Raw genomic sequence first — 24486 nt, forward strand, 5'->3', positions numbered from 1 at the left:
TAATCTAGCTCTTTCGAGCATCGATTCTAACCTAACTCTCTCGAGTCTTAGGTTCTTTCTTTAGACTCTCTCCCGAGTAGCTCTAAAGGTGTGATGGACGCATACATAAGACAAGGTAACCACATAAACTTGGCTGACGCATGATTATTCCTATCTCTAGTGAACAATAGCTTGCATTGCTTAATGCGACTAACCACTTACCCTCCCGGGTAGTTAGTTGTTGTTGACTTTACTCATAGACAAGTGTTGCATTAGCTTCACATTAAGAAAATAAGGTTTTCTCACACACTCACGCAATGCACACCTCTCGGTGGTTTGCTACATGCTTCATATCTCTAATCCACATGACTAAGTATGCGATATTTTAGCAGTCTCACTAAGTGATGCAATGAAAGTTAAAGATGCCAAGTAAAGAAGATGGATATGGAATCGAAGGAAACACATAAATGCATTGAACACATAATGTATTAATTCCTTAATCCTAAAATGTAATACAATACAATATAAGAAGAGAAGAGAAAATGAAATGACCGGCTGGAAGCAATGACTTGCTTCCAGCGGATGTGCATCAAGGCTGCCGGTGGTGTCATGGAAGGACGGTGGAGCTGACTCTCTCGAGATCTAGCTCTGATCGAAGGCTCCGGTCGTCACTTGGAATGGATGAGGGAGATGAAGAACTTTCAAGCTTTCTTCTCAAGCATTAGTCTGGATCGCGGGGATAATCCCTGGATAAGTTGAAATTCTGCTCAGCGGCTTCTATTTATAGAGCTTGGATTGCCGACCGCATTAATGGACTATTCTGATTCTGACATTCGTGGCGCGTTAGTCCTTTTCTGAATCTCTGCTGCTAACGGAGTGGTAGGTGAAATGTCAACATCATCTTTTGATTTTTCCGAGAGATGCGTTGATGCGTTCATTCCACCAACCTTACGTTGATCCCTCTATTATGCGTTATCGTGTAGCCGCAATCGTGCAATGATCGCATTTGCTTAATACTGCAACTTCTACACGATGACCGTAATCGCTTGACGATCGCAACTCCTATGCAATGGGCGCATGCGGCTGATTACTGCAACACCCATGAGTTAATCGAATGCCTTTGCCTTTGCGATGGATATTTTCTCCGCATGCGGCTGTCTATGTGGTAGTCCGGCTTCCGTGTTTGTATCCACTTCCTGCATTAGCTATAAAAATAGACAATTGAACGCATAATAATGGGTTAGCCAAGATTCTCAATGTTGAACGCCGCAAGCTCATTTTCTCATGAATTCCCAACATAATTGCCGCATATTCTACTTAACAGCCTTCATAATTCTAAATAAAAGGCCTAAGATGACACACATTTCTGCATGTCATCACAAGCAGATTTGCATGGACTACTGCAAACTGAATGCGGCGACAAAAAAGGATCATTTCCCTTTGCCTTTCATCGACCAAATGCTAGACCGCCTAGATGGAAATTATTATTACTGCTTCTTAGATGGATATGCCGGCTATAACCAAATCATGATTTCTCCTAAGGATCAAGAGAAAACCACATTCACCTGCCCCTATGGAACATTTTCATTTTGACGCATGTCGTTCGACCTATGCAATGCACCGAACACTTTTCAGAGGTGTATGATGGCCATCTTTTCTAAGTATCTTGAAGATTTTGTGGAAATTTTCATGGACGACTTCTCGATGTATGGGCAAACATACGAAGTCTGTCTCAATAATCTAGAGAAGATACTGAAGAGATGTGAAGAGACGAACCTTGTGCTAAACTGGGAAAAATGCCACTTCATGGTGAAGAAAGGTATTGTGCTTGGGCACAAAGTCTCCAAGGATGGACTGGAGGTGGACAAGGCAAAGATTGAGGCGATTGAAAAGCTTCCACCTTCAACGAATGTGAAGGCTGTCAGAAGCTTCTTAGGACATGCTGTCTTTTATAGACGTTTTGTGAAAGACTTTTCAAAGATTGCACGACCGTTGAGTGCGTTGCTGGAGGCAGAAAGGGCGTTTGACTTTGATGACCAATGCCTCAATGCATTCAAGATACTGAAGAACGCATTAACAATTGCACCTGTGTTGATCGCACCAGATTGGACACAACCCTTTGAATTAATGTGCGACACAAACAGTTATGCGATGGGAGCAGTACTGGCGCAAAAGAAGAAAACAATGCTACACCCCATCACATATGCGAGTAAAACCTTCAACCCTACTCAAACAAATTACACTACCACAGAGAAAGAATTGCTTGCGGTGATATTTGCGTTGGAAAAATTCAGAGCTTACTTGCTGGGAACTAAAGTAATAATTCACACTGACCACTCGGCGATAAAATATTTGATGACAAAGAAAGATGCAAAGCTGAGATTGATTAGATGGGTTCTCCTCCTCCAGGAATTCAATATGGAGATCATTGATCGCAAGGGGACGGAGAACCAAGTTGCGGACCATTTATCCAGACTAGAAAATCTAGAAGTTGACTGCAACCAGTCAGAGGTGAACGCAACTTTCCCAGACGAGCAACTATTTAAAATTGAGGAATTACCATGGTATGCGAACGCGGTCAATTTTCTAGTTTGCGAACAATTTCCTGAAGACTATACAGCCCACCAAAAGAGGCGGCTCAGACATGAATGCAAATCATATTATTGGGATGAGCTAAATCTCTAAAAAAAAAGGGATTAGACCAGATTTTGCACCTATGCGTACCAGATCCTGCTCACCAATGCATACTATCACAATGCCATGACTCGCCATATGGAGGACACTTTGGAGGCCAACGCACAGCAGCAAAGGTGTTACAAAGTGGTTATTTTTAGCTAATGTTATTCAAGGACGCAAGAGACTATGCGATGAAATGCAACCGGTGCCAACGCACGGGAAACATTTCATGGAAGCATGCGATGCCCATGAACATCATCTTAGAATTGGAATTGTTCGATGTCTGGGGCGTAGACTTCATAGGACCATTTCCACCATCAAATGGTCACAAATACATTCTATTGGCCGTCGACTACGTTTCCAAATGGGTAGAAGCGGTATCGTGCATCGCAAGCGATGCGGCGGTAGTCTCCAAGTTCTTAAGGAAAAATATTTTCACTCGTTTTGGCACTCCACGTGCCATAATAAGTGATGAAGGCTCCCACTTTGTTAATCACATCGTCAACAATTTGTTGCTCAAATATAATATCCTCCATAAAGTGGCCACCACATACCATCCACAAACAAATGGTCAAGCTGAAGTGTCCAACGAAGAAATCAAGTTGATATTAGAGAAGGTGGTAAAACCTTCACAAAAATATTGGGCAAAAAAGTTGGACGATGCCTTGTGGGCATACAAAACCGCCTGTAAGACACCTATAGACATGTCCCCGTATGCGCTGGTGTTCGGAAAGGCATGTCATTTACCGCTTGAGCTGGAGCATAAAGCACTGTGGGTAGTGAAAAAGCTAAATTTTGACTTAAAGGCCGCAGGGGAAGCAAGGAAACTTCAGTTGGTCAAGCTTGAGGAATGGAGAACTCACGCATACAAGAATGCAAAAATCTACAAAGAGCGGGCAAAGCGCTGTCATGACAAACAATTATGTGAGAAGAATCTCCAAGTTGGACAAAAGGTCTTATTATTCAATTCGCGGCTACGACTCTTTCTCGGGAAATTAAAGTCACGCTAGTCTAGACCCTTCATAATCAGAGAGGTATTCCTGCATGGCGCGGTTGAGTTATCCAATGAAGATGGGACCAACACATTCAAAGTCAATGGGCAAAGAGTCAAAATTTATCACGGAGAAGACTTGCACCGCGAGAACACCTCCGTGCACCTAAGAAATTCTGACTGAAAAAGAAGTGGGCAGTCCCTGCACAATCATGCGATTCAAATTCATCAGGGACACAAGTTTTTTGAAGTATCCTTTGAAACCTTCAATTCATGAACTTAATTCTACCTCGTTATATTCATTATCATTTCTTTATCCTTCTACAAAAAAAAGGAGAAAGATTTTGTTAACTTTGTCTTTTATTTGACCCTCTCGATATTTTCTTTGCAATGATCGTGGTGAACGATTATGGAGGAGCTGTACGAAAGACGCAACTAGCTTGTTTCGCCACCGCAATTGAAGAAAGCAGTTCGCCACAAAGAAGGATGCGATCACAAATAATGCGGGCGACAGAGCAAATTTGGGGGTTGTATCTTTCCTTGACTTTTTTTGTTCCAAATTTTGCTCTATCACATCTCATTTTAATTTTGATAATTTTATCATCGCATCCTCTTTAGTTGGCGCAATCATTACAAATTGGATTAATTTAGTATGTCACCACATTATTTCCCTTTTCCAATTATGATTTCATTGGTGAAATGCATGCCTCTATTTTTCATCATATGCACTAAAATCAACTTAATTTTAGGACAATCAACTCATGAAATATTTCTAGAAGTTAGTGGTCCACCAGCTTTCTTTCAAACTGACTTTGACGAAACTTCCTAAGAGCATTGCGTGAATTTTTTCAATCTTTTAGCAATGAGTACATTGCTGCGTTTAAATTTGGGGGTGTGGTATTCATTTTCAACCTTGCTATTTTTAGGCATTTCTATAAAAAAAAAACCATAACGTTGCGATCGGATCCTACTTGTAGTTGGATGTCCGCATGCCAAAACGAAGGTAGGAATCGTGATCAACTCATAAATAAAATGATCGCAACTCCGTTGTCAAATGGGCATGAGTTCAGACTGAGAAAGAGTACCTTGCTCGTAGTTGGATATTCGCATGACACACGTAGGGGCAAGCCAAAATGAAGGCTAGGCACTCGGATCAACGCAAGGTCATAGAAAAAAAATATATGACTAAACTACGCAAGGATAAAAATCAGTTGAAAACACCCCAGTTGATTTTTTTTTTAATGAAATAAATCATGCGATGCCCTGGAAACTAGTAAAGTCTTTTTTAAGGTTAAACTTACGGTCCCTAAATTTTAGAAATATTTTAAGAAGAGACCCAGATAAGAATCAAGGAGATTTTGGTACATAGGATTTGAATAAGGAAATCTTGAGAAATCTAGGAAAGAAGAAGGTGGTCGACTTTCTAGAGAAAATCTTTAGTTTATGCTTAAGGACAAGCATTATTTTAAATTTGGGGTGTGATAACGGGCAGAAATGCACGTTATTACAGCGCAAAGATATAAAACAATGAAGGATTGTGACGGTAAAAATATATAAAATTGCGTCCAAAAGCATTAAGTTTAGAACATTACGATCGCATGCGTCCATCGCATTAAAGCAGCTAATGTATGTATTTTGTGAAGGAAAATGCGTTGGTGCAAGGCGGAAGTGCGATCCAAGGAAATTAGCGTTCGAGCGCATTAAGAGATTGCGACCGCAAGGCTATTCGATCATTTGCGTTCGCGAAAATCTACTCAAGAAGGTGGTCGCATAGAGCCGACGCATCAAGGTGAAAGCTTAATAAATTACGATGGGACAGAAAGCTGATGACGGTCGATTCTGAATTAAGTTGACAAGCCATTAACGAATTTTTTTTTGACAATTATTCGACGCATCAGACAGAGAATTAATGACATCCCATCAGTGCAATCATTTGAGAGAAAAAGCTCTTCACCCTGAAGCTTTATAAATACCGAAGGCCACCTTCGTTAAAGAAGTTCGGTTCGGTTCTATTCTAGTTGAGCCATATAGCGAGTTCACCACATAGAAGATAGTTAGCCTTTACTTAGAAGGCAGAGGCGAGAGAAGAGAGAAGATGCAAGAAGATCGTCCTGGTCAGCTCGAGAGAGTGCCAGGGAGTGTGGAAAACAGAGAAAGGACCGACTCTTGTGAAAGCAAGAATATTCTTTGAGCAAAGTAGAGAAAAATGGTGTAAAAGCCTTGGGAAGCAAGAAATTACTACCAGGCTCCTTATCTTTATTTCCCATTGTCATTCTGTATTTCGATTTCATTTATAGAATGGAACCTACATTTCTACATCTATTCACTCTCTTTACATTACGCATGAGTAACTAAACTTTCGAATGGGTTGAGAAGCACTTAGCTAGCATAACCTAAGATCTTCATTGCATGCAATCATCTTGTCTTATGTTGCGTCCATCACCTCTTTAGAGCTACTCGAGAGAGATCTAAAGAAAGAACCTAAGAGTTGAGAGAGCTAGGTTAGAATCTAGACTTGAGAAAGCAAGATTAGATCTGCATAAGTAAGAGATAGAGACTTAGAGATAAGCTCTATTTGCTAACATGCATCGCATATACCCTAGAAATAGGTTATGACAGTATATGGTTGCCTTGTGTATGTGTATGTCATTCATCATCGCATAGACAAGAATAGAGACTTAGACATAAGTCCTATAAACATCATCACATACATTGCATGCGTTCTAAAACTAGAGCTATAGCATTTGCATTGAGAGATGACTTATTGTCGTATGTGTGTAGCATGATCGCATAACGTGAACACAATCTTAGGAAGTGTTAGCTAAATCCCTTCTCAACCTGTTCCCTTGCATACTCATTGTACTTTCGTGTTAGTAGATAAATTGCTCCCTAAAGGCTGATTCCGGGGTTTGAATAATGTGGCACCACATCCTCTCCTGGCTCGAGAAGTGTTTAGTTATAGTTAGACTATGATTTATTGTTCATTAGAGAGATCAATGGTACTTAAGAAGTTAGATGTAACTACAAGAGCAAAATGGTAATTTTGGCCCAACTGTATTTACGAGCAATTTGTGAAAGATCATTGTACTGTTGATTGGTTATATCCAATGGACACAAATATATATCTGTAGTGTGAATAGTATAGCTGTCGGTCTCTAGTGGAGCGTTCGACACTTAATGGATTGTGAATAATTTAATTAAAGAGTTTAATTAATTATCTACGTATCGTTGGAGCTTCAAGCTACAGGTTCATGAGGTCCCCTCGGTAGCTTAATGGGATTTAATGAGAATCAGTTTTTGGATTAATTTGAATTGTTCAAATTAATTGAGGGAATTAATTATATATGATATAATTAATTAAATTTTAATTATATATGATAAAATTACTATAATGTATTTGATACATTATAATATTAAGTATTTATTTGAGACAAATTAGATATTTGAATATGATTCAAATATTATTATGTGAATTGGATTCATATAATTAAATTTAATATAAATGAGATTTACATTAAATATCGTTGTTGAGAGAATTAAACTATAGGTTATATTGTATGGGATATTATATGTTATATTTGATATAACATATAGTTTAATATATATTATATGATAAAGTAGTTATCACATATATATATATATATTAAAATAATTTTATTAATTTTATTTTAATTAAAAAAACTAATTATGGAAGTCCTCCCCACCTTTTACTCTCTCAGACATGAGAGTAGGGGTATCCCACCTTTGTGAAAACTGAATACAAACGTTTTCTTGAAAAACATAGAAAGGTTCTATGATAATCCCCTTCCTTCTTACTCTGGATTCTCTCACTCAATCTCTATCCCTCTCATAAATCCAAAATAACCAGAGCCTCACACTCTCCTAGATTCTCACCCAGAGAATACCGCGGAAGCCATTGTGGTGCTGTCCAATTGTTCAAGGGATTTTTTCAGTGAAGATTCGTTCTTCAAAGGTAAGGGTTTTGAAACCTATTTTAATTATTCTTTGTATTGTTTTGTGCATGTTGTAATTTTCTAGGTTAAATGCATAATTTCATTGTCTCTATAAAATTTGGAAAAATCGGGATGATTCGCTTCTGCTTTATGGTCTCTTCACAGGGTTTCTTCAATAATAACAAGGGTTTAGTCCTTAGAACTTTAAAGAAGAAAGCAAAAAGGGACATAATTTGTAATGATTCAACTAACGATCTATCATTTTTCTATATTTATATGACAAAATCAACTACAAATGAAATTAATGTCACTGTGAAATCTATCGTGGATTTTTTTCAATTACTGATGCTACAGTATCCACAAAAACTAAGGTACTATAATAGCCACAATATTAAAGTAGTACAATATCCTTAAAACTAAGTCACAACTATAGTATTACATCTGGGAGATTTTTAAGTCAAAACTAGGGGCACAGTCCTTGATTCTAGGAGAATGCTTTGTTTGCTTTGGAAAAGTTTTTTTCTGGTCTTTTGTATTCTTTTGGTCCTTTGCATTCTTCTATTCTCTTGCAACCTTCTGGTCATTTTCATTCTCCAACATCTTCTTTGACAGTTTAGGCTAATGATTCTTCAAGTTCCATAGTTCTTTTTCCCCCCTTTTTTGTTCGCTTTCCATAGTTGTGTCTTTCAATTATCAATATGTTAAAATAGTAATAAACACTTCAACCAACAAACTAAATACTTCAAGTTTATCGATGATAGAGCTTATAACTTATATACTTGAAGTAGTAAAGTCTATCATTGATAAACTTATCACCGATATGTTTCTATCATTAATAGACTTGAAATGGTAAAGTCTATCAGTGATAACCCATCACTGATAGACTTCACCACTTCAAGTCTATCAGTGATAGCATGTTTGATTTATTGATCAGAGTCTATCAGTGATAGAAACCTATCACTAACAGACTCTAATAAAAAAACAAAAAAAACTGTGGAATTATGCATGAAAATAAATTCAACATCTATCAAGTATATCAATGATAGAAACTTATCACTGATAGACTCTAATCAACAAAAACTTAAAAAAAAAAAAGAGTGAAACTATACATTTACTTACATTTCATTAAAAACAAAAAAAAAAAAAAAACAAATTATTCAACATTTTTCAACCCTATGGATGTTTAAAGTACCCTAATCAAAAAATAAAAGACAAATATATTTGTATCACTGATTTCAATTGAAGTTTAAAGTACCCCAACCAATTGAAGTTTAAGCCAATTGAAAAACAAAAAACAAAAAACAAAAAGATTTCTATCACCGATAGGCCCCAATGAAAAACAAAAAAACAAAAAACAAATAGAATTCTTTCAACAATCTTTAAGTCTATTGAAGTTTAAAGTACCCCAATCAAAAAACAAAAGACAGACAGATTTCTATGACCAATTTCAAGCCTATTGAAGTTTAAGGTATCCCAAACTTATTGAAGTAGATTTCAATCACCATTAGACTCTAATAAAAAAACAAGAAATAGTATAATAATCAATCTACACATAAGTTCAATCAACTTATGTTACATGTTCAAAATCTATAAAACAGAGAGAAGAAGTAATAAGCAAGCATCTCACCTTTGTTTCAGAGATTGGAAGATCAACGACGAGATGCTTGAGTTGATGACGGATGTTAAACAAAGATGTTAGAGTTTTTCGATTGGTAGATGTTAAGGTTTTGGCAAATGTTGGAAATGAAGATCTCGTTTGAAGAAGATCAATTGGGTTAAGGTTTATTTAGCAAACAAAGAAAGAAATTAAACCCTAACATTGATCGTGGGCTAGGGATTGCCGTTTGAAGAAGATCACCATTTTAAGATAATCGATTGGCTAGGGATTTGGAAAGGTGAATCATCGATGAATGGATGTGGTTTGATCATCAATTGATGGGCATTTTAGTCTTTTTCCATGGGCTGAATCAAATTTGGCAATATTTGCTTTTTTTTTTTTTTTTTTTTGTTAATACTATATCTACCATTAGTTTGGGCCAAAATGTTATGTTTGCAAGCAGCCCTTTGTATAGCAAAAATTTGGGAGAAAATATACAAGATCTTTAAAAAGACAAGTAATAAAGTAAATCTATATATAAAAAGTTCGGAGATTTAAATTATACACATGTGCATAAATTAGTCAAGAATATTGAATTTTTACTTAAAAATTAGAATAAATATTTTAAAATAATTAAGAAAATTGAGATTACTTAATTCCAAAAGTAATGTTTAGCTTTCAAATTAAACTTTTACATGTATTGTATTGGTTTTCTAAAATTAAAATATAATCTTAATTTTTTTATTATATTGTATTAAACTTTTACATAAATTTAATGAAGATTATAACAAACTGCAAATAATGTTTTATAACAAAATCATCTTTAAACAAAAACTAAACATCTTTTAGCTACTTTAAATTAAAATTACAAGATTTTATGGGGAGGAAAATATCTTACTATTTAATTTTTAATTTTTTTCATAAAATCCTCTTTCATCATTCTCTTCAAGTAGTTACTAACAAAACAATGTTTTTTTTGTACGATGCAATATAGAATACTTTATTCTTAAAAAATCGATAATATGAAAATATGTTAAAAAAAAATTGTTACATTTTTTAACTTTAAAAGTTTATGGTATTGTGAATTTGAGAAACACAATGGGATCACAGATGTCAATGAAATATAATATTAAAATAAACAAATAAAATATAAATATATGGAATAACTAAATAATAAAAAATAAATGTTAAAAATAAATCAAACTTAACATATATAAATATATAAAATAAAATAAATAACAAAAGTAAATAAAATAACAAATTATGGATTTCTCCATTCTCCAACTTTTGAAATTTGCCTAATGTAGTCTTTCCAAACCCCCCAAATGTCACTATTTATAGGTAATTTGGCAAGCATGTTGTGGATTACATGGATACCAAGAATGAGTATTTACAAGACACATGGACAACATTTTGAAAAATGGGGACATAACACATGGTCAATGAACACTAACAATGAGCAATTAATGGGTATTTATTTTTTATCTTATTATAATACTTCCCCTTAGATGCCCATTATATATATAAAATATATCTCATTAAAATCTTATTAGGAAAAACCCATTGAGAAAAAATCCTTGTAAAGGAAAAAGAGTACATATTTCATATAATCTAATACTCTTATAAAGAATACATTACATTTATTCCCTCTCATGGAAACATCACTTGAGATCTCCAAGTCGCCACATTCCTATGTTGTGCACCAATTTTTCAAAGGTTGTTGTAGGTAATGACTTTGTAAATAAATCTGCCAGGTTATCTTTGAACAAATTTGTTGTATAGTGATGTCACCATTTTCTTCAAGATCATAAGTGCATAAAAGCTTTAGTGAAATATGTTTTGTTCTATCTCCTTTAATATATCCTCCTTTGATTTGAGATACACATGTTGTATTGTTTTCGTATAATATTATTGGAAGATTTTTACTAGAAGACAAACCACATGTTCCACGAATGTAATAATTCATTAATCTTAATCATATACATTTTCGACTAGCCTCGTGAATTGCAAGAATTTCAGCATGATTTGAGGAAGTGGTTGTTATGGTATGTTGCACCGATCGCCATGATATAGCAGTTCCTCCACATGTGAATAGATAACCTATTTGAGATCTAACTTTGTGTGAATTAGATAAATATCCAAAATCTACATAATCAACCAGATCAAAATTCGATTTATTTGAATAAAACAAACTCATATCAATTGTTCCTCGGAGATAACGGAGTATATGCTTAATTCTGTTCCAATATCTTTTAGTTGGAGAAAAACTATATCTTGCTAATAAATTTTTTAAAATGCAATATCTGGTCTTGTATTATTAGCAAGATATATAAGTGCAACAATTGCACTAAGATATGGTACTTCATGACCAAGAAGTTCTTCATTATCATCTCGATGTCGAAATATATCTTTCTTCTCATCTAATAAATGAACTTCCATTGGAATGTTCAATGGATGTGTTTTCTCCATATAATTTTTTTTCAAAACTTTTCCTTATAAGTTCATTGTTGAACAAATATCACATATGCTAAATGCTAATTTTGTTTTTCCGAGATCTTTCATCTCAAATTCTTTCTTAAGATATTCTATTGCCTTTGAAAACTCTTCAGAAGTTCCAATTATATTTAAGTCGTCAACATATACAGCTATAATAGCAAATTCTAACTATGATTTTTTTATAAAAACACATGGACATTTTGGATTGTTTTGATATCCTTTTTTCAACAAATATCTACTCAAACGATTGTATCACATTCATCCTAATTGTTTTAATCCATATAGCTATCTTTGTAACTTTATTGAATACAATTCCTAGGAATTTGATTTATATATTTCAGGTACCTTAAATTCTTTGAGGATTCTCATATAAATATCATTATCAAGAGATCCATATAAATATGTTATGACTACATCCATAAGATGCATGTCCATATTTTCATACACAGTCAAACCAATTAAATATCTTAATGTAATTACATCCACCACCAGATAATACGTCTCCTCATAATCAATACTAGGTCTTTGTGAAAAACCTTGTGTAACTAGTTTTGCAGTATATCTTGTGACCACATTATTTTCATTTCTTTTTCTTACAAATACCCATTTGTATCCCACAGGTTTGACACCTTCTGGTATTCGGATTACTGGTCCAAAAACCTAATGTTTTGAAAATGAGTTTAATTCTATCTTGATTGCTTATTTCCACTGAAGTCAATCTTATATCGACATTCTTCAACAAATTTTTGTTTAGAATCTTCATTTTCAGATATAATATCAAGAGCAACATTATACGCAAAAATGTTGTCAATAACTATATGAGTTCATTTCTATCTTTTTCCTGTCATGACATAGTTTATTGAAATCTCATTATTATCTTTAGGTATTTCACCTTCTTCACTTGTCATGTTAAGGATTTCTTTATGGGTATTTACATCCTTAACCAAGTCTTCTTAACTATTAATTATTTCCTTTTCCTAGAATTTTTATCTTTGGAACCCATTGATCTACCACACTTCTGGTGTGTTCCAGACTCATTAGTGACAATTTGCTATGTTAGGATATCAATTTTCGATGAAACATTTGCAGCTAGTATATGTGATTTAGTTTCTTTGCATCTATAAATGCATCTGGTAACTGATTTGCTATATTTTGCAAATGAATTATCTTCTGACTTCAAGTTTACATTGATCTGTATGGGGATCTAAATGAAACAATAACGATGCATTCCATGTAATTTCTTTTTCCAACTTCTTAATTCCTCCCCTTAATGTTGGAAAATTTGTCTCATTAATCAGCAAATTGTGCAGTAAATACATCACTCATCAGGGGTTCAAGATATTTAATAATTGATTAGGAATCATATCCAATATATATTTCTAGCCTCATTTGATGACCCATTTTTGTACGTTGTGGTGGAGCAATTGGAACATATATTGCACATTCAAAAATTCTCAGATGGGAAATATTTTGCTCTAGGTCATAAGCTAATTGTAATGACGAGTACTTATGATAAGCTATTGGCCTAATGCGTACAAGTGATACTGCATGCAAAATAGTATGTCCTCATACAGATGTAGGAAACTTAGCTCTCATAAGCAATGGTCTAGCAATTAACTGCAAACGTTTTATGAATCATTAAGCTAAACCATTTTGTGTACGAATATGAGCTATAGGATGTTCAACACTTATCCCAATTGACATACAATAATTATCAAAAGCTTGGGATGTAAATTCACTAGCATTATCAAGAAGAATGGTCTTAATTGTATAATCAGGAAATTGTACTCTTAATTTAATTATTTGAGCAAGTAATCTTGCAAATGCAAGATTTCGACATGATAATAAGCACACATGTGACCATCTACTGGATGCATCTATTAATACCATAAATATCTAGATGGTCCACTTGGTGGGTTAATAGGTGCACATATATCGCCATGAATTCATTCTAAAAATGCAAGTGATTCAATCCCCACTTTAGTTGGTGATGGTCTAATTATCAATTTTCCTTGGAGCAAGCATCACATGATAATTCATTAGAATGAAGAATCTTCTGGCACTTCAATGGATGTCCATTTGAATTCTCAATAATTCTCCCCATCATTATAGATCCTAGATGACCCAATCGGTCATGCCAAATTGTAAATATGTCTGGATTCATGAACTTTAGGTTCATTGTTGCATATGTTTCAATTACTCGTTTATGAGTATAATATAATTAAGAAGATAAAGTAGACAACTCTTCCAATATACGTTTTTTATTTGCGATAGTAGATATGATATATAGATATTCCACATTATTCTTACTACCAGTCTCAATATGATAATCATTGCAACGTATATCTTTAAAGCTAAGTAGTTTTCTCTTTGATTGACTAGAGAACAATGCATTGTTAATTGTAAATTTTCTTTCTATAGGCAAAATAATATTTTCTTTTCCAAAGCCTTCAATCAGGTTTGTAGAACCCGATATTGTATTGACTTTTGCTTCCAACATTGTCAGTTTGGAAAAATATTTTCTACTTGTAAGTATTGTATGTGTAGTTGCACTGTCTGCCAGACATAGATCTTCTTTGCTCATTTTTTAGTCACCCAACATATGTAAATGATCCAAGTTTCTTCATTAAAATAAAATAATTACAATAAGAAAAATAACATTTGGAATATACAAAGGTTAACATGAAGATGAAAAAAAAAACATTAAATCTAGATATTTTTAAAGTCAAATGAAATACTTGACGTTCCATCGATTCTGCTTATTTTCTCTTCAAGAGATTCAAAGAAGTCTGTCACATCCAAAATTTTCATATGGGATAGGTCAAATATGTCATTATCCTGGTATGCAAAATTTTCTTCCACATTTTTCTCTTTTTCCTTCGGGGAGGCTTGATCTCTAACTAAGTGCTTTGACGTACGATAGGTACGTGACCAATGCCCAGTCATTCTGCATTGGAATAATTTATTTTCAACACTTTTTGAACTCTTATCTTGTGGAGCTTTTCTTTTGTGATCATCATTTTGTGTGGTTCTTTTGAAATTTGAATGATTAGAATGACCACCACGAAAATAATTTTTTTTCCTCTGCCACGGTCACGACCTTGACCATGATTATTATTAAAATTCACAGCATTCACTTCAAGGAATGGTGTCGTTTTGGTTAGTCGAGATTCATGATTTTCATCAATAACTCGTTATTTTGTTCGGCCACGAGAAGACATGAAATTAATTCAAAATTATGTTTAAAATCTTTCTCTCGATATTGCTGCTGCAGGAGCATATTCGAGACATGAAATGTAGAAAATGTCTTCTTTAACATATCAGCATCAGTAATTTTCTTTCCGCGTAATAATAATTTCGAACTGATTTTAAATGATGCGGAGTTGTAATCACTTATTGATTTAAAATCATATAGCTGCATCCACTCATAACGAGTTTTAGGAAGAATAACTATTTTTTTTATGATCATACCTCTCTTTTAAATTTTTTTCACAATATACGGGTATCTTTTATTGTAAGATACTCCATTTTCAATCCCTCATGGAGATGATGACAAAGAAAAATCATAGCTTTTGCTTTGTCTTGACTGGATGTTGTATTTCCTTCTTTAATAATCTCTCCAAGATTCATAGCATCTTGGTGGATTTTGACATCAAATACTCATGACAAATAATTATTATCGTTAATATCTAGAGTGACAAATTCTAATTTTGTGAGATTTGTCATGGCAACACTATCATAAAATATGGTATTTATTTTAGAAATTTAATAGATATTAAATATGCAAAACAACATTAATTTTATTAATTATAACGAAGAGGGAAAACTGACATACCTTTAGGACCTACATTTAGTAGGGAAAACAACAAGAGCCCGTGCTGATAACGTGTTGTGAATTTGAGGAGCACAATGGAAATATGGATACTAATAGAATATAATATTAAAATAAATAAATATAATATAAATATATGAAATAAATAAATAATAAATTAAACATAATATATATAAATATATAAAATAAATAAAATAACAAATTGTGGATTTCTCCACTTTCTCCAAACTTTTTGGAATTTGCCCTGTCTTTCAAAACCCACCAAATGCCACTATTTGTAGACAACTTGACAAGTAGAATGTGGATTACATGGACACTAAGAATGAATAATTACAAGACACATGGACAACAATTTGAAAAATTGGGGTATGACACATGGTCAATGGACACTAAACATTAGCATCTAATGGACATCTATTTTTTATAATATTTATAATATATGGTAATTAAAATGAAAAGAAAATGTTTTATTTATTTCAGGCTAAGAAATTACTATATTTTAAATTGACTACAAAATTTCGCATACATATGCACGTATTTCCTAGTTATAATGAAGGGTTGAAATTGATATTTCTTTAACGAAATCTAAATGAGGGGTAAATTAATGCACTTACAAATGTTTAAGATTGGAATTGATACAACTTTTAGTTTAGGATTTTAATAGATATATTGTCTAAAACTTATGTGATATTTTGCCTAAAATTGATTGATTTCAAATATTATTTGTCTTCAAATAGAATTTTTTATGATTTTTTTTCTGTGGACAAAATGGGGATGGGGAAGCTCGCGTCACGTTCCGCTTCAGCCTTTCCAAGGCTTGTTGCGGCCTGTGTCGTCGGTGCTCGCTCTCTCAGATGCAGTGCATTTGGCAGCATGATATGCTCGGGAAGTCTCTCGAACATGTTGCCTCTGCATATTGCTTGAACGAATGACGCTCGTGGCTCGTGTTGATTTGGCGCTTACTTTCGTCCTGCCGAAGGGCGGCTGGTGCTATCATGTGGGCTGCGATATCATGTAGGAATGCTACCTGGTTGATCCTGCCAGTAGTCATATGCTTGTCTCAAAGATTAAGCCATGCATGTCTTTAAACTTTAGGCCAAATTTAGTTTTGGTCTCTAGAATTTGAGGTAAGCGTCTGTTTGATCCCTAGAATTTTAAAAATAACACTTTTAGTCTCTGAGGGTTGGAAAAAAGTTCTCAATGGTCCCAATGTAGTTTTAAAAATTTAAAAGTCTTTAAATGTTCTTCAACTTTCAATTTTATGTTTAATAAGTTTTAACATCCTTGCTTTTCTCTTAACAGATTCATTAGACATAAAAAATGAATTATGTGTTCGCACAACTCTAAATTTTCAATTTTGTGTTCAATGAATTTCTAAATTTTAAGAAATGTCATATAGGTCAAAAACTTCTTAAACTATAAATAAAAAATTTAGAGATATATTAGATATTTTTTACATGCTAAATACTTAGTATACACAAAATTGAAATTATGAAATTTTTTTTACAACAATTTTGAAGACTTGCATATTAAAAAAAAAATCTAAAAGTTCATGGGAGGTGGTCAATCGATTAATAACTACTTGACAGACTTTACTGAAGTAAAGAATGCAGTTGATGAGATTGTTGTTTTAGCAAGGCGATTGGAAAATGTCTCTCCCTTTTTGTCATCGTGTTGCAACCATGCATCACTGTGTAGTTCATTACGCTTTTGGCTTTTTATCCCATTTAGGTTAATTTTTTTGTTTCTTCCAATTCGAAAGCTTTTAGATATGTTGGAAATCCTATTTCTTTTTTCGAAAGGTATTGTAATTAAAGTATGGGATGGAGAAATCGAACCTCAAACCTCGAGGTCGATAGTACAACCATTATGCCAATTCTAAAAGTTATTAATGGAGTTATTATTCAACAAAAATCTAAAAGTTCATGGTTAAACACAAAATTTAATCACAAACAAATCGATAACCATTTTGATTACATGTTCAAAGTCATATTACCTAAATAAAGATATGGGTTGTACTCTAAATAAATAAAATAAAATAAAAACAGGTACTAAACTAGTTCTTTTTTGGATATTTGTAATAGATAGTAAAATAAGGAAAAAAAATCTAAAAATATATCATCTCTTTAAAATATTTGCAAATATATAAGTGTCGACTACTTAACCTTTAAATTTTTTTAATTTCCAATTTTTTCCTCCTTTGTCTTGTCTTATTGCATATCCTCATCTTCCTTTTTTTATCTTTTTATTTTCTTTCTTTTCTTCCGTTTTTACTTCTTTCTATTTTTTTATTTATTATTTTATTTTCTTTCTTTGGTTTTTGCTACTTCCCTTTCTTTTTTATTTTTTTATTTTCCTTTCTTTCTCCAGTTTTTGCTTCCAGTTTTTTATTCTTCCTTTATTTTATTTTATTTTATTTCCTTTATCTGGTTTTTTCTTATTCCCTTTTTTTATTTTTTATTTTCTTTCCTTTCTCCGATTTTTTCTTCATCTCTTTCCTTTTTTATTTTTATTTTTCTTTTCTTTTCTTTCTCCTGTTTTTGTTTCTTTCCTTTCTTTCTTTCTTTTTTAATTTTCTTTCATTTCTCCGCATTTTGCTTCTTTTTTTAATTTCCTTTCCTTTCTTCAGATTTTGCTTCTTCTTCTTCTTCTTCTTCTTCTTCTTCTTCTTCTTCTTCTTCTTCTTCTTCTTCTTCTTCTTCTTTTTTTTTTATCTTCTTTCCTTTATCTGATTTTTGTTTCTTCCTTTTTTCCCATAAGAATTATAAGGTTGATTTTCGTATCCATGATTTGAAAGTATTCAATTCATAAAGGACTTAACACCAACAAGAAAATCATAAAGTTTGATTATTAAATAAAATATTAAATATAAACAGCAAATGAAAGTCTATCAGTGATGCCACTAATATTTTCTATCATTGATAGCTTAATCTTTGATAATTTTTTTCACAATTAATAGCCACTTATAGAAGTCTATTATTGACAGCCAACTAAGTGAATTTAATTAATAAAGTTGAATCTCGAACTAAAGTATAAGTGGAATGCCTAGAAGTTAACAACTAATAGCATGTTTATCAGTGATAGAAGCTTTCAACAATGACATGTTATTTGATAGTAAAAAAAATGGCAGAAGTTATCTCTATAGCATGTTATCAATGGTAGAAACTATCACTGATAGCTACAATATAAGTAATATCAGTGATATTGGTGATGAAACTTAGGTGATATCCATATATCGATGATATCAATGATATAAAAGTCAATTTCATTTTATGGAAGTCTATCATTGATAGTCACTGCTAAAAGCTATCGGTGATAGCCACTGATTGAAGCTATCAATGATATCCGTATATCAGTGATATGACTTAGATATATATCAACAAAATGAATGATATTGATGATATTCGTAATATTACTTAGGTAAATATTAAATATAGTCACTTATAGACCTCTTATTTATAGACTTCTATCACTTATAATTTTAAATGTTCATCTTTGAAAGATGATAGTTTCCTTTCAAAAGTTGATAACCACTTATGTTTATCATAGATATCCACTGATAACCTTAGTTGTAATATTTCAAGTTTGATTCCAATTGATTAAATATATAAATGATAGCCATTGAAAACTGATAGTAAATTAAAATGTGATATTTCTAGTGTTACTATTTTAAGGTTGTATTAATATTTCTCAAATTTAAAGCTATCATTAATAGTAGTTATTAATAATAGTAACTAATAGTAGCTATGAGTAGCTATCACTGATAGCTGCTATCAATTGTTGTCACTGATAATTTTCAATATGAGAAAATCGGAAGAAGAAGCGCGAAATAGTGGGTTGCGTGTGGGCTTTTTAGTCATTTACCTATGAGTAGCTATCACTGATAGCTGCTATCAATTATTTTTTCAGGAAAGTACACTGCTTTAAAGATTGATGAAAATGTACATTTTAAATTCTATTTCATGGCTATTGGTGCATCTATTGAGGAGTGGAGGTATTGTAGACCTATCATATCCGTTGATGACATGTTTTTTAAGTCTAAGTTTGGCGGTACTCTATTATCAGCTTCCACACTAAATGGTAACAATAATATTTTCCCCCTTACATTTGCTATTTGATTCTAAGAATGATGTATCATGGAAATAGTTTTTCGAACATATACAAACTAGTTTAAGGGATAGAGAACATTTTGTCATTGTCTCTAATCGACATTTGAGCATTCCAAAGGGTATCTTAGTGTGTTTAACAATGTTGAGTATTGTGTGTGCATTCAACATGTTCTGTGAAATTTGAAGAAGTTGTTCAAAGATCCATTGATTGACCAGTTTTACTTTAGTTGTGCTAAATCTTATACTGTTGATGACTTTGAGTTTAATACGAGATTTATGGAGTCAATTTCTCCAAATATTTGAAGTTACCTTATTAATGTAGGATTTGAGAAGTGGTCTCGTGCATATCTTGAAGAAGAAAGTATGAAATGATGACAACAAACCCTTCAGAGTGTGTAAATTCTGTTTTAAAAGAGAATAGGAACTTACCAGTTGCAAGTTTACTCGATGCAATTAGAGGTTTACTGCAAAAATGGTTTCATGATCGAAGGAAAGCTAGTATGTCAATGAAAACAATTTTGACTCCTTGGGCAGAGAATATATTATGCAATGAACATGAACAATCAAGAAGTTTCATGGTAAGTGTTCTTTATAAAATTGATAGGAGAATGATATTCAGTATGATAAACAGTGATAGATTTCTATCATTGTCAACTGATAGACCATGATAGAAGTCTATCACCCTAACCTTGATAGATTTCTACAACTTTTTATTTATTTGTATATTTGGTATGTTTGTAATGTGCTGATTGCTTTTCCCATTTTTATTTATTAGGTTCATCCTATTGACAACATTGAATACTCAGTAATGGATGGTGATAAACAATTCCTAGTAAAGCTTAATTGTGGATCTTGTAGCTGTCGAGTATGGGATTTTGAAGAAATTCCATGTTCTCATGCACTTGCTATTCTTCGGCTGCTTAACATGGATATTTATTCCTATGTATCTAATTATTATTACTCAAACGCATTGTCATGGACATATATGGGTTGTGTTCAACCTGTTGGAGTCCATTTAGATTGGAGGGTTTTAGATGATGTTATTAGAGCATTGCCTCCTATTTTTAAACATTCAGCAGGAAGACCTAAAAAACAAAGGATTCCATCTATAGGTGAAGCTAAAAGTAGTTCATTAAGATGTAGTCGTTATCATTATAAGGTCACAATTCTAGGACTTGCAAACTTCGCCTAATTATTCAATGATGTAATCATTATAGTTCATTTTTTCCCTTGTATTGCCAATTAGATTGATATTAGAACTTATGAAAGTTATTTTTACCCTTTGTTGCTTCTATTATTGAGTTTGTATGTGAATGGAACACTATCTTTATATGAATAAAATTCTTGAATTTCTTTGTTTATATTCCTTTTCTAGACTAAAATATGTGATATAGCCATTTACACAAACACTAATATATACTGATAGATTTCTATCAGTGTCTATCATCTATTCACACTGATGTACCATTGTGTTAATATCCACTAATATCTTTCAATCAGTGTATATCACAGATATTCTGAAAATGAAGATACTTGATGAATTGATCATGATTATTGATACTGAACTTGTCTAATGATCAATTTGAAAGTCAGTGTTTCTTTTTTTTACCATCTGATACAGTATATCAGTTTTGGTTATTAAAATTTATATATTGATTTCCTTTTTTTTGTAAAAGTTGTTGCAATATTAGGATTATTCATGGTTGATTCATTTTTTGGCATCAAAATTAGAAGCATTATAGCACTATAGTAATTGAGTTGAGAGTTAATAGACACTGATAGAAGTCTATCAATGTCTATCAGTAAACTATGGAATTGATAGGGTTCAAAAGTATATAGTATATATTTAAACATTGATAGACAATGATAGTAGTTTAAATATATTTACCAGTAAACTATGGGTTTTTTTTTTTTTATCTGCATTGCGTTTATGTGATAAATATTTGTGGATGAATTGTTGATGGATTTTTCGGGATAAAATTCTCATTTTAAGGCTTTCTTTAAATTTTACAAAGTAAAACGATCGGATAGCTTTTGTTATGCGATCAAGTAGAGTTTACTACATGATCGTATAGCATTTGCTAAACGATCGTATCGTGTAGAGTTTTTTACACGATTGTGTGGGGGTTGCATGATCACATAGGCGCTCGCTTGCTAGACAGTGATAGACATTGCTTGATATATCGTTTAGCTCCATGTCCAATTGTCTATATTATCGTTTAGCTCATCAGTTTTCATCTACACGATTGTCTAGCTCGAGTCAACTGTCATCTACACGATCGTCTAGCACTTCATCCAATCGTTTACATAATTGAACTATCGTTTAGTTCTTGGAGCTTCGTCTACACGATTGAGCTGCCATTTAGTAAACAACAGAAGAATTTCAAGCCTCAACATACTACCTCCTCTGACTCTTGAATTTTTATTAACCGCTAAATCTGAGTGTTTTACGATTGTGAACATGAAGATCATAGTCGTCTTGGACAACAAGTGGTATCAGAGATCAGTGAGCAGTTCTTTTCCCAAGTAAGATGGAGCTTACAATCATGTTCTTTTTTAATGGACCATCACTAACATACTTTTATAGACTTTTATCATTGTCTATCAATGATAGAATTCCTTATTTACCTAATAGAATTACATTGGACATATATTTGGTCTAAACTTTGTACGTTTTCCTTTTCTTGTAGCTTCAACAACCTAAAATAATAGTAACATAAATGGACCTAAATAGAAAAATGTTGGGGAAGATCAATCAACTTCGATCAAAGAAGCATCATGATGGAAAATAACCAAGTCGATGTGAAGCAGCATGATGGAAGAAGAAGAAGAAGAAGAAGAAGAAGAAGAAGACAAAGAAGAAGAAGAGTGAACGAAGTCGAGCTAAAGAAGGAGATGAAATGTTGGAAGGAAAAATTGGCTGAAGAGGAAAAATCGGGTGGGACTTTTTTGTATTTCACACCATTTTTGGGATTTGATTGGGCTGCAACTTTTTGTAGGTTTTTTTTGCTACAAATTGTAATTATTTTGGCCCAGTTTTTTATATTTAAAAATCCCCCAAATTGTAATTAAAGAAAAATACTTCGTTGGTCTCTGGATTTTAGTTCTAGTTTTCATTTGGTTCTTAAGTTTCAAAATATTGCACTTTTAATCCTTAAATTTTAAGCTTGGTTTCAATACCATTTCTAGATTTTCAAAATGTCACAATTTTACCCTTGAAGTGGGTGGAGGAAGAAGAAGCGGGCGGAAGAACATGAAAAAAACCCTGAAAAACGAAAAAGAATGGTTGATTAGGGATTAAAATGGTAATTTCACAAGTATTTGACGTAAGCAAAAAGCCATTTTTCATTTGTTTTCAAATTTGAGGTCAAAGATTATTTAAGCCTTTTATTTTTGTCATTCATCCCAATTTTTGGCGAATAGGCCAAAAAGTCTATTAAACTTAAAATTGAATAATTATTATCGGTTCCTAATTTTTAGAAATTGGGGACCTTTAGATAAAATACTAAAAGTTGGGGGACTGATTTTTGTTCAACTCAGGCTAAGTTTATGGAAAATTTGTATGGATGACCCAATTTTTGGGTCCAAAATGTCAAATGACCAATTTTTAAAAAATAATGTCAATTGACCCTCTGCTTACGTCATCACAGTATGAGATTACATGAATTACCCCGGATAACTTTCTCGCTCTCACTCTTGCTGTCTGTTTATCTTCCATTGTGATGTGATTGTTTTTCACTGTACGATTGATTTGACAATTTTTGCGAAATCTGTATACAACTTAAAATCGTTAACACAAAGCAAAATATGTAATGGTGAATTCTTTAAAATCTAAATTTCATTTGAACTGTCATTTTATCGAACGAGGTTTTCCAGAGCAGTTTTTTGGAACCAAACGGAGTTTTCAGAACGGGATTTTAAGAACGAAACAAACTTTTCTTAAACTTGGTTTCATTGGTGTTTTTAGGTCTAAAAAAAGGTATGTAAATAGACATTGTAAATAGCATAACGAAAGGGGTGTGAGAAAGAGCGACAACGAGAAAGGTGGAAAGAGAGAGCGATAGTGAGAAAGGTGGAGAACGCGACATTAAGCGACAGTGTGAGAGCGAGAGCGAGAGGCGTGATAACGGGCATAAATGCATGTTATTACAGTGCTAAGTTATAAAACAATGCAGGATTGTGATGGTTAAAATATACAATATTGAGTCCAAAAGAATTAAGTTTACAACACTGTGATTGCATGCGTCCATCGCATTAAAATAGCTAACTTACGTATTTTATGCAGAAAAATGCATTGACGTAAGGCGAAAATGCGATCCGAAGAAATTAACGTCCGAACGCATAAGAGATTGTGGCTGTAAGGCTATGCAATCCTTTGTGCTCGCGAAAAATCTACTCAAGAAGGTGGTTGCATAGAGTCGGCACATCAAGGTGGCCGCATCTGGGTGAAAGCTTAATAAATCACGATGGGACAGAAAGCTGATGATGGTCGATTCCGAATTATGTTGACAAGCCGTTAACGACCTACTGTAACAAGTACACTTAACTTTTCGATGACAATTATTCGGCGCATCAGATAGATAATTAATGCCATCCTATCAGTGCAATCATAAGAGAAAAGAAGTTTTTCACCCTGAAGCTCTATAAATACCGAAGGTCACCTTCACTGAAGGAGTTCGCTCAGTTTACAGAATTCACCATACAGATAGAAGTAGCCTTGTTCATAGTTTTTCTTTTACTTAGAAGGTGGAAGCGAGTGCAGGGAGATTACACCGAGAGATCATCCCGGTGAACTCGGAAGAGTGCCAGGAGCATCGATATCAGAGAGAGGGCCAAATCTTGTGGAAGCAAGA

The 24486-nt window shown here is 33.1% G+C and overlaps 1 long non-coding RNA gene across 1 annotated transcript; it reads right to left on the minus strand.

The window, feature by feature from the left end:
* Positions 1-7900: 7900 nt before the first annotated feature.
* Positions 7901-9577, minus strand: LOC120080405 (uncharacterized). The gene is made up of 2 exons (XR_005482505.2): positions 9227-9577; positions 7901-8282 (listed from the first exon to the last, which is right to left on the minus strand). It is a non-coding gene; the product is annotated as an uncharacterized LOC120080405 (long non-coding RNA).
* Positions 9578-24486: the final 14909 nt, after the last annotated feature.

Source organism: Benincasa hispida, chromosome 6, assembly GCF_027475165.1.
Source record: "Benincasa hispida cultivar pf3 chromosome 6, pf3_genome.v1.1, whole genome shotgun sequence".
NCBI lineage: Eukaryota > Viridiplantae > Streptophyta > Magnoliopsida > Cucurbitales > Cucurbitaceae > Benincasa > Benincasa hispida.